Source organism: Furipterus horrens, unplaced genomic scaffold, assembly GCF_987537825.1.
Source record: "Furipterus horrens unplaced genomic scaffold, mFurHor1.1.pri manual_scaffold_5, whole genome shotgun sequence".
Taxonomy (NCBI): Eukaryota; Metazoa; Chordata; class Mammalia; order Chiroptera; family Furipteridae; genus Furipterus; species Furipterus horrens.
The window spans coordinates 176,508,527-176,521,203 of NW_028327175.1; positions in this window are offsets into that span (position 1 = coordinate 176,508,527).

Below are 12,677 nucleotides of genomic sequence, written 5' to 3' on the forward strand. Positions count from 1 at the left end.
AGAGTGTCCAAGGTCTGAGGGGTCTGCTTCTGTAAAAGATGAGGACGGGGGTTGGGGATCAAGGGAGTTGACACAGAGGAACTGCGGGTGGAGGTCAGTTGAAGGAGAATAAGTTGGAGAGGGGAGCAGGAAGAGCAAATGGATAGTCTGCTGTGAAGAATATAAAAGGCCTCCACATATGGAACTTTGGGTCATTTGCCATTGCACTTTGAGGTAGTTGTGGAGATCAGTAAGAATTTGAGGTCCAAATGTGAGAAATTAGCTTTTTTATCTTTACCTGGGACCCTTTTTGAAGGGTCCAGAGGTTCCAACAGAGACAACCCAGAGGGGAGTCCTTCGGAGGTAGGGATTGATGTACTCCCATGGTGCTGAGAGGAATGACCCAGAGGGTGAACCTGAGATGAAATGAATCAGGAGGGTTAAGGGGTGTCCCTACTTAAGCCGCTGATTCTACGAGGCACAAAGGACCCAAGAGAACTGTCCAGGGGGAGGGCATCCCCAGCTGCCTCTGGAAGTCCAACCTAGCACAAAAGCTCTGAGGTGCAAAGGCCCCAAACAAACTTGCCCATGGGGTGAGCATCCCCAACCACTGGTGGAAGTCCAAAGAGGCACAAGGCCCCAAGGAAGACTGACCTAGGCCTAGGATTTTTGAGCAGAACCACAGTAGGCTCAGAAACAAGACAGTCAACCTGACGAGAGACTCATCCAATGATATGAAACTCAACTAGTTGGTGTCTGGCATGGATGGAGGGCAGGCCATGACAAAAGGTCTGAAGATGGAGGTCGTCAAATGCGCAGATCTCTTGAGCAGGGAGGGAACAAAGGTGGGTAGTGAGAGAGTATCAACAGACAGGATCAGGGGGTAAGCCTGGGATGTGCCACAGCCCACTGCTCCCCTGGCTGCAAGCTGCCAGAGACCACTCTCAGAGCCCCTCCCAGGTTTTAGCACCAAACTGTCATGCTGCTTTTGCTCAGAGAAGTCACCCAGAAAACAGTCTAGGTTTTCACACCTACATTTATTGAGAAAAAGGAAGGGAAGCTCCCAGTCCACTTTGAGAGCCTGTAAGACCAAGAAAAGAGGGAAAGAGGAAAAGGGGAATGGAGACTTCTGATTGCCCAGAAGGGCCCATAGGCATTGCTTCCTATATATTTATGTGCCTGCAGGTGCTGTCTTCACATGTTTCAGAACGTACATTTTGGTTAGGGTGAGTTTTTACATCAACACATTCAACAGGTCATTTACATTTCCCTGCTTTTCCCAAGTCAATATGCTGTGCTAGGTCTATCAGCATTTCTTCTGGGAACGAGCAAAGTCCATTCCCATTTCTTATGGGAGAAGTTGGGAATGGGTTAATTTGCATATGGCTCATTTGCATATATGAAAAGTCTGGTGGGCAGTCCAGCTGCCTCCATGTTCTGACAGAAGTGAGGCCCAGAAAGGGAAGTGGCCTGCTCAGGGACATATACACTCCAGTGATGTCTGAGGACTCAGGTCAGCACGCCAGGGTTCACTGGGCTCATGCCCATTGTTTGACAGATCCAAGAAATGGCATGGCTTTTCCCCAGGCCTCCTGGCTTTCTGCCCAACTGACCATTTACAACACTTACAGAGACTCACCTTTCCACGGGTTTCTGCCTCTCCAGCCCAGGAGGCACTTGAAGGTTGGGAGGCCCCAGGTATGTGAGCAATCAGGCTGCATGGCTTTGAGGGAATGCAGATCAATGTTAAAAGACCATGAAATCATGCATTATTATATGCACCAATGATAACACAGGGGAACAATTTTTAACATAATTTCTGTTGAGTTCGATTTTTCAGCTGTTTTAGACTTAAATAGGCATGCTGATTTCAAAGTTGCAGTTAGTTTTCTTCTGTCACGTCAAGTTATTTCTCTACAGCTTATCTTAATATGACCACTTTAGGCTGGATCTAGCCTGGATTGAGGGAAGCACTAGTGCTCTCCTATTGGCTGAAAGCAAACCTCCCTCAAGTGGGGAGGGGTGGGGGATGACCTTGGAACAGTGACAGGTTAATACTTGTCTAGGCTATTCAGTTACACATGAGACAGTGTGGTGAGAGGTTGTGTGCTGCTCTATATAGTGAAGCATATTCCGAAGTGCAATCTGAGTTCTTGTCTGTATACAAGGAGTTAGCAGAATTTATTTTTTAATTTACACATGTACTTATTTCCTTTCCTTCAGATCATGTCTGCCTCTGCTATTTCTTGTTGTAAGTACCTAAACAACACTGATTCATTTTGTTATATCTGTGGCAGTTTCACCATTCCCAGTCAAAGGACAAACATCAGCGAATTTGTCAGGCAAGCCTATTTTGCATGTTTTAAAGTAAAACTTAGTGATCAAGATAAGTCTTGGGCCTCTCACAAGGTGTGCAAGCAGTGTGTCAAGAGTTTATGGATGTGGATGAAGGGAACACGTGATAAATTGCCATTTGGTATACCTATGGTTTGGCGAGAACCCAGAGATCATTCAAGTGACTGTTACTTTTGTATAGTGAGAACGTCAAGATGTAACAAGAAAAATAAATGTAAAATAGAGTATCCTAGTCTACCATCAGCTGTACACCCAGTGCCTCATTCAGCTGAAATCCCAGGGCCAGTTTTCACTGAACTACCCTCTTTTGAAAAACTGGAGTATGGTGAAGAACTAAGTGACAGCGACGATGAAGATTTTGAAATTAAAAATGACTCAGTTTGTAAGGGATTTGATCAGCATGAGTTGAATGATTTGGCATGAGATTTGGAATTATCCCAAAAGTCTTCAGAACTCCTAGCATCAAGACTGCATGAGAAAAACTTGCTTGAAAAAGGAGAGAAGGTATCCTAATTTCGATCAAGAGGAAGTGCATTTCTGCAGTAATTTCGAAGTGATGGTGGCTTTGTGTGTTGCCATAAAATCCATGGTTTAATGGAGGAGTTGGGAATTCCAATCTGTAATGCAGCCAAATGGCGACTGTTCATTGATAGCTCAAAGTGGAGCTTGAAGTGTGTTCTCCTCCACAATGGCAATTTATTTGGTACAGTCCCAATTGGCCATTCAGTTTGTTTTCGTGAAGACTATGAAGACATAAAGAGAGTCATTGATCTGTTGCAATATCACAAGCACAATTGGATCATATGTGTTGACCTTAAAATGGTCTGCTTCCCTCTTGGTCAGCAACACAGATACACAAAGTATCCCTGTTTTCTGTGTATGTGGGACAGCAGAGCTTGTGAGAAGCATTTGGTGGAGTTGGATTGGCCTCCAAGATCTGACCTCAAACTCGGTGATCCAAACATTCTACAAGAGCCACTTGTTGACAGAAATAACATTATATTCCCCCCTTTGCACATAAAACTGGGTCTCATGAAGCAATTTGTTAAAGCTTTGCCAACTGAAGAAGACTGTTTCAAGTATCTCATTTTGGCATTTCCTAGCCTGTCATTTGAAAAGATAAAATACCTTAATATGTATGTTTGGTAGCAGAACTTTACTACTTGTGCACAATTTGACTTACAGTAATAATATATAGACTTTATATGAATAAAATAACTCTAAATAAACAGTATATTCAGGTAATTTTTTCCTTTATTTTCCTTTGTATGTACATTTTGTATGATTTTTGGGACAAAGGGAAGGTATCCTACACCTTAAAAAGTTGACATGGTAGGGAAAGACTGGGGTCATTTTTGGATTCAGATGCCAAAAGTTAGTAAAAAACAAGTGTCAGATCTAACTCCATGAAAATTGTGTTCCCCAGTGTAATGATTAAGATTTGCTACTAACCAGTGTGGCCCAGACCAGGTTTTCCCGATCAGGCATAGGTTCTGGAATTGGCAGGAGATGGGAGGGACCTTTGCACCCATCATCTCATCTTTCCTGGCCCCTGGTGTGCGGGGTACTGTGGCTGTCCTCATTTGATGGTGGGGAGAATGTGGCTCAGCAGCCCAGGGCAGCTAGCCTGAAGTCATACTGCAGGTGAGCTGAGGGCCCACATTCCTTTGCATTGTGGTGAGGAGACTTTAACCCTAGACCTGCTCAGGTTGGGTAAGCTCAGTCTGAGATGTCAATTGGTGATTACTCAATGGAAAGGCTTGGGATTCAGGGTTTGGCCAGTGAGGGGGAGCCAGGAGGCCTGGGAAAGATGGGGGTCCAGCAGGTTGGGTCTGCTTGCTCAGGGCCAGAGAGTTGCTGAGCTGTCTGTGGAGAGCAATGTGAAAATTGAGTGTCACTTTTCTCTGCGGCAGGGCCTGTTTCAGGGTCATAGGCATCCTCACCCCCTCAACCTTTAGAGGGGTTTCCACCCCAGTGGATCTCTGCTAGGGCTCTATAACAGTCACTTTTGCCTGGAAGTGACAGCATGTCTCATGTAGTCAATGTGTGTGCTGGACTGGCTAACCTGTCCTGCCCTGCCCTGGATCTTGAGAGCCAAGATGGGGGGAAGAAAAGCATTTTCTTTTAGCTACTTATTCAAGACTGGAGCCTCCCACTGACCCAACTGGAGTCTTTTATCTCACCCATGCTCCACTCATGCCCTTGGGACTGAGCAGCTTGTAGTGATCCCAAATTTCTGCACCCCTGTTACATCCATGCTGGCCTTACTAGGGATCCCCCACTTTCCATTTTAGTGGGTGTCATAAAGGCTGACCCTTTGTTTTTTTTTTGCCTTAATTGAGCACTTATGTAGCACCTACAATGTGCAAGGCAGTGGTCTCTGGAGAAGCAGAAGTTGGGCACTCTGTGGGGTGCCTTCCATATCTAGGCCTCTCTATGAATTCTCAGCCCAGCCCTTGGCAGAACAGGCAGTGCGGCGGGAGGGGTAAATTGGCTGGGCAGGTGTACAGAGACAGAGAGCCAGGCTGCATGGTAACCAGGAGGCGCAGGCTTCTCCTGGGCCACCACTCCACTTCCGGGCCTCAGAGAGCCCTGTGTTGCAAACCGGACCATGCGTGCTGGCTGTGACATGAATGTGAAGGGCTGCTGACATCCAAAGGTGCCCTTCTGCTCTGGCCACTGCCTTTTTAAAAAACACTTCTTATTTTTGAGATAATTTTAAATTTACAGAAGGTGGTAAAGATAATCCAGAGAGTTCTATACCCCCTCACCTAGCACAGAACCATGGTCTATTTATCAAAGCCTTGGAGGTTAATGTTGGTACATGCTAACTAACTACAGACTTTACTCAGAGTTTTCCAGATTTTTCCTTTGGTGTCCTTCCTGACTCAGGATCTCATCCAAAATGTCACGTTATATTCAGTGGCCACTGCCTTTTAGCACACTAAGTAACTCCCTGTCCTGACCTCTTTGCCTTTACCTGTCTTTTTTTCTCCCCTCTCTTCACCTGCCCTCCCTTTCTGTCTCATGCCATTAACTGCTACTGAGCTCCTAGGTGTCCTGTGCCACTTCTGAGCATTCCGAATCAAAGTGTGGTGCCTCAGATACATTTATACATGGCGTCACTCACAGATGCTGGCCACTAGGCTGTTCCGGGCCCCACACTGATTTTCTGGATCTTTCCTTCTCATGGGGTGAAGAACCCAAGGCGCCACCCTGAACCCTTGCCTCCCTTCTAGGGAGGGGATCCCAGGATTGCTTGTCCAAATGACCCCAGACTAGGGACCTCTATTGTAATCTCACCCAAATAATAGGGACATGTTCAACTCTCCCCACAGTGTTTCTCCTGGCTGGGGTTCAGCAGGTTTGGAGCACATCTCCAGAGGCCCTCTCAGCCTGACCTTCCTGTGGAAAAGGAGTTCCAGAAGGAATGTTGGTGTGAGTTCCTGAGCTTGAGAACCCTGTCCCACATGTGTCCCATGTGGGTGTGAGGACCAAGGCTGTGTGTACATGAGTGCGGAGTGCAGCCCTGGATGAGGCCCTAGGGTTATGGGTGAGATGGGGATTGACCCTCACCTCTCCATGTCTGCCCTCAGTGCTGGAAGACTTGGCTCTTTGTGGCTGCAGGGCACTGGGCACCCTCATGGGGCTAATCACAGCCCCTGTGGGTTTCTCCCTATATCAATGTTTCCCAATTTTCTAGACTCTAATGTTATCTTAGAAGCATGTTAGAATGCAGATTCCAGGCCTGCAGGAGGCCTACTGAATTCAGCTTTCCAAGGATTCACTAGGCAAACTGAACCTGTACTGGGCTTGACACCTCTGAGGTACCTGGGTATGTTTCCTTCCTCACCCTTGAGGAACCCTGAGGAGTAAAAATTCTTCTTTGGTTTTAATGAGGAAACTAAGGCTCCACAGGAGAGAGACAGTTGTCATTTGGGTCACAATCCAGCCTCCGTGGGGTCATCCTACTGGGTCTTCAATCACAAATCATGACTTTTTTGGCTTCAGCCATCAAAACCTGACATGGAAGAGAAAGGAGGAATTCCTCTGGTGGAAACATGCCTGTATGCATGCGCATGTGTGTTCACATGTGTGTGTGTGCATGCACACATGTCTACATGTGGGTTTGTGTGTGGCTTCCTCAGACTCCTTTGCTTAGAAGAGCCTGTTTGGAAACTTTGTTGGCTGCTGGTGAGACCTGGCCAAGACAGAGACTGATCCCCTTTGAGCAAGACCCGAGCTGGGACTCTTGACTCTCACTCAGCCAGGCCTTTTCACGCTCTCAGGTCCTCAGGCTGCTTCAGGCTCTAATTGTGGGGTCCAGGTGCATTTCAGTGGCCCCACTTTCTCTGAAGTCCCACCCTGGAAAGCGCTTGCCTCCTCTTAAACCTTAAGCAAATCACTGTCTCAGAGCTCCAGATCCTCTTGGGCAGAAGAGTGCGGGTAGAATGGTAGATAAGGCACAGAGGTGGATTAAGGTCGGTTGAAGCCCCAGGCACAGAAGAAAATTTTGGGCCCCTTAAAAAAAAAGAGAGAGAGAGGGAAAATAAAAATACATGTTAACCATATTTTATGCAGCGTAGTAATGAAACCAAACTTGGTGTCATTAGGAAAAAGTGTAAAGTTGGGATTTTGCGGGGCCCTTCAGAAGTCAGGGCCCAGGGCATGCTCCCAGTGTGCCCACCATTACATCCGCCTCTGGTAAGGGGCCATTTTTTCAGGGATTTTTTGGCAGGTCCCAGAGTGTCCCAGGTGTGATCCTTCCCCTGAACCAATCTGGGCCCGGTGAGCCCTGGGACTGGATGCCCAGGCTGTCCCAGCACTGACTTCTCCTCTTCCTACCTCACAGGAGCATTCCCTCTGCTTCTCCTGCTGTTCTAAGGCTGAGGCTGGTTCTGTTACACCATGGTGTGCAGAGATATATCAGAGGGAAAGCTGCCAACCCAGCCTGCAGGCTCCGAGTCCCCTTCTTGCACCCACATGCTGGGCTTCAGGCTCTGGAAAGGTCTGCTAGGAGGGGACACAGACCAGAGCAGACCCATGCCTGCCCCAAGGGACTGTGGGGTCAGTGGGTATCTGAGGGTCTGACAGACTGCGCATCACACAGCCAGTCCTCTTACCAAGGCCTGCCCAGCATGATTTTTCTGCGTTGTTCTCTACCATGGCTGCCTGGCTGGGTTGAAAGCTCAGTGTGACCACTTTGCAGCAAACCTGAGGAGAACGCGGACCTTGCATTTCATGTGGGCCCATGGGCCACATGTGCTGCAGCCTGCAGCCCTGTCTATCCACAACCCTGCTTCTCTGGGGAAGTCAAAGTGGGAGACAAATGGGGGGGATGCCCATGGGGTGGTTACAGTTCCCCAAGGGGGAGAGTGCAGCCTGCAGTAAGGAGTGGGGGAAGAGGGGAGTGGGGAGGGGGGAATTTCCTGGAGGCCTGCCACCTACAACATTGGCTCACTGGGGCCTGTGGCTCATCACTTTACTTGCTTTAAAAAACAATGTTTTTCCTTCCTGAGTGTCTCATATTTCTGATCACAAAGATGATGCCTCTTTGTGAAAAAAAAAGTGGAACTTTTTTTTTTTTTAAAGAACAAAGAAGAAAATAAATGTTGCCCGTTATTCCACTATCCAGATATAACTACTGTCAATGCTTTGGTCAGTTTCTTATAAAAGTTTATATGATTATATATACACACATATATATGTGTATAAAAATATATTAAATTAGGTTATAATGTAAGTTCTGTGAGACCTGGGCCTGCCCCATAGGAGCGCCCCTTCTGGAAGAGGAGGGCAGAGAGGGGCCTGGCATTATCAGGGAGGGCCAGGCCAGACTGCGAGAGCCGTTAGCTTTAATGTGGGGACTTTGGTTCAGAGGCACCTTGGGTGGCCTCTAAACTGGTCTGGGCCCCTCAGCTGCCCTCCTTCCTTGACACCCCAGCTGTGTCTCATTGACCAAGTACCTCCTGCCTGCTCAGTGCCACAGGTCATCTGTGATGGAGCCACCAGCTGAATTCATTTATTCTCAAAAGCATTTTCTATGAAAGAGCCTCAGTGTGAAGCAACAACAGGGCACTGAGTTCAGGCAGGCTTGTACTGTTAATTCCTGTACTTCCTCCCTGTGCTAGCTGTGCAACCCAGGCAAGGACTCACCTCTTGGAGCCTCAGTTTCTTCATCCAAAACATGGGCTTCCTTGTTCTGCCTCAGAGGTGGGAACGGGGTCAGATGTGATAAGTGTGAAGTCAGTGAGCAGCACATACCTCCGAACAGGGCTTTTTCCTCACCAAACATGTGAAGGAACGCTGAATTTGAGCCTCAAGCTCCAGCTTTCTTCCCTGGTTAAGGAACAGAAGGCTCCATGCTAAGTGAAGTGTGGCTGCTGGGCTTGTCTCCGAGCTGCTCTCTAGCCTGAGCAGTGTTTGGTGAGGAACAGAGATTCTGGTGGTCTACTGGGCATACAGCTGAGTGTGTGTCAGTTGGGATATGGGCTGTGCTGAGGCAGGGGGTGAGAATGGCCAACTAGGTCCCATGCATAGCCTGAGGTGGAATTCTGCACCTGCCAGCTTTCCCAGAAAAACAGCAGCTACACGGCCTTGGAAGGCGCAGGCACTGCTCAAGTGCTATCTGTGCTCTGACCCTGTCACCTTCAGAACACTGACACCAGAGCCCACAAAGCTAACAACCATCACTCTGCAGTGCTTTTGACTTAAGTGGTTAAGGGTATGTAAATCATTAAAATGTTTTTAGTTCAGCCAATTAAAAAAAAAAAAAAAAGCATTTGCAGGTGGCAAAGGGACTTTTCTTACAGCATCTTACTGAATTATCACAACAATCCCGGGAGGTTAATGTTCATTATTGGCATTTTATAGATAAGGAATTGGAGGCTCACAGAGGTTAACCATGTGCCTGTTGTGGAGGCTGAGTGAGCCAGTGGCAGATATGGGATTTGAACTTGGTCAATCTGAGTCCACTGCCATGGGTCTTCCCACCCACATGAGGTGCACACGTGTACTGAAGAGGCAGTCCTAGAGCATTTGAAAGGGCCCTGGCTGGAGTCCAGCCCCAACCCATGCCTGACCTGCACACACGTGTGGATGGCAGGGCAGGCCACCCCTGCACAAGTGGCTGACCCCACTGTGTGGGGGAACAGTTGCAAAGACAGAGGCTTATCAGTCTGAGCAGAGCATGCTTCCTGAGGCAGAATGCTTGGCCTTCTTTGGGGCAGTATCCTAGGCCCTGAAGGCTGTGAGTTCTTTCCCTCCCAAAACACACACAGGCATAACACCCGCTTTTGTGTTTCATTCAGGGTATTCAAGGACCTCAAGATAAAGGACTCCAGCCATAAAGAGTGATTGTGATGCGAAGTCCACCTCTGAAGCATGTGTGGGACAGAGCAGGGGATAGCTGAGAGCTTGGGAGCAGAGGGAAATTTGGGGCAGGCCCAGCACAGGGACTAGCATGAGCAAGAGCCGAGGGTAAGAATTATGGGGGCAGTGAGCCCAGGAGATGACTGGCCAGGCAGGCAGAGCAGTGACCTTCCAGAGCACAGTCACAGCACAGTTCTGTTGGAAATGGGCACCTCAGGAACCTAGGTGGCAAGTCAGCAGCCCTGAGGCTGGTTAGGTCATCCTTAGTGTTACAGGTCATTTTACCTTCTTACTTCCAGCAGTCCTGTAGCCCTAAGCTCCAAGGTTGCAACAATAGAGGAACTTAGCCAAAGAAGCCGGACCTCTGCGGTTGCGTGCTCAAGCCAAGCATAACGAACAGTTGACCAGAATGTGCTACCCTTTGCAATGACCTAGAAACCCGTTTGTGTGTGCAAAGTTATTTGTTCAGCCAAGTTCTTATAACAGTTTCTCTACCTGCAGGAACAAGGATATAGTTTTTTCCTTTATAAGCACCCTGAAACTGAGGTTCGGGGCTACTAACTTGAATCCCTGCGTGAAGTGAGAGTGGGTAGTCGCTGGCCATCTAATAACGGCTCTTTGAATTCTAATTTGGTTGTCTCCGACTGTTTGGTTCTTGCACTATGCTCCATAACACTTAGCACTGAGGTTCTGTGAGAAATGCTCACAATAAAACACTGGGACACAGGACTTGAGCAGTAACTGAGTTGTTTATTCACAGATCTGCAGCTCTGGGTGCAGCCTAAAAGCCAAATCAAGGTGCTCACTGAAAAGATGGAGCTGGCTCTTTTTATCTTAACACGAGTAAAGCACCCTTTCCCCCTTCTCCTCTCCCCCTCCTCTTTCTCCGTTTTTCCATGCTGGATACTCCGGAGTTACAATCTAACACGATTAACTAAATTAACTGAGGGCGAAAATTAACTCAGAGTGATCTGGTTAAAGGTCTGTCTCCAGCCCTTCTTTGAAATTTCTCTATCTTGTTTGCTGGGCTGTCTAGCTACATTTTCCCACTTGCCAGAGTTTGGTGATGACTACCTTCCCCCCTTTGATCTCTGCTATCCTTTGTCCTCAGAAGCATTTGTGCTGAGTTGTAGAATGCCCCTTTTCTGATTTGTAAATATGCTAATACTGTTAACTCTGGCTCAGAGACCCTCTAATTACATTTGCCCTTTGCTGCTAATTATTTTCTACTGGTTTGGGAGTCACAATTTCCTTGCCCCTTACAATCCCCCCTGTCTCTTTTGGGAAATTGACTACTCAAACCATTTTATTTATTCCTTCAAACATAAGAAGGATTTCTTGATTGTTTTTTCTTATAGCAAGGATTCCTTTTTGGCTTCTAGGAGGAGGAGATTATGAAAGTCACTGACATCTGTTTAGTTAGTGCAGTCTCAATTAGTCTCTGAACTAAACCTCTGATGCAGGGAATAATACAATAGCCTAAAGCTGTTAGAATACCTGCTACCACTATGAGGGATTATGTAAGGGCTTCAGCCATTCCTTGTAAGGAATTCCAGTCATCCTCTAAGGGCCCCATTGCCTAAGGCCTGAAAAAATTTGCAAATGTCTGCTACTAGCATTAAGTAATTGCCTCTTTGAGGCTTTTCTCTTGCAGAGAATCTGCCCTTTTTGCAGAGCTGTCTATCTTGCAGAGAATCTGGCTAAGCAGCTGACTGAGACTGAAGATAATCCTGTAAACCTTGTCCCTGTTGCTGCCAGATGTCTCGTACACACCTACCTGCAACTGCCCCACCCCTACTTCCTGCCAGGGTCTTTTTCCTGCTGAAGGAAAAGATCCTATATAAGCCCTGCCCTAAACCCCATTCGGGGTCAGCGCCATTTTGGAGACTTGGTCTCAGCCCGGCCGCTGGCAATAAACCCTTAGCTTTCCTTATCCACTGTCTCTGAGTGGTTTATTCTCACCGAATCTGCCGTAACAGGACAAGTTTCTTACACGGTACACAAAAATAAACTCAGAATTTATTAAAGACTTAAATGCAAGACCTAAAAACCATAAAACTCCTAGAATAAAACATAGGTAGTATACTCTTAGATAAGGACCTTAGAAATATTTCATTTGAATATATCTCTCCAGACAACAGCAACAAAAGCATTATCAAACGAAAAAGCTTTTGCACCACTAAGGAATCCATCAACAAAAGCTAAAAGACAACCTACTAATGATATATCTGGTAAGAGGTTAATATCCAAAATATATAAAGAACTCAAACAAGTCAACATCAGAAAACAATCAATCCAATTAAAAAATGGGCAGAGGACCTTAACAGCCATTTCTCCAAAGACATACAGGGTGAGGCAAAAGCAGGTTTACAGTTGTTTGTATGGAAAATAATATAATAATTAATAAATTATAACAAGAATAAACTGTGTTTCATGGACCCAGAACAGTAAACCTACTTTTACTCCACTAGAAAATAATACAATAATTAATACATAATAATACAAGAATAAACTGTGTTTTATGTACTATCCACTATAAACCTACTTTTGCCCCATCCTACTTTTGCCATTTATTTGTTGATATCCAACAAATAAATGTGAAGATACTCAACATTACTCATCATCAGAGAAATGCAAATCCAAACTACAACGAGATATCACCTCACACTTGTGAGAATGGCTAACATCAATAAATCAACAAACAACAAATGCTGGTGAGAATGTGGAGAAATGGGAACCCTTTTGCAGATTGGTGCAAGCACTGTGGAAAGCACTATAGAGATACCTCAAAAAATTAAAAATGGAACTACCTTATGACCCAGTGATTCCACTTCTGGGAATCTAGCCAAAGGAACCCAAAACACTAATTTGAAAGAATATAAGCACCGCTATGTTTATTTCAGTGTTATTTACAATAGCCAAGATTTGGAAACACCCCAAGTATCAGTAGATGAGTGGATAAAATAGCTGTG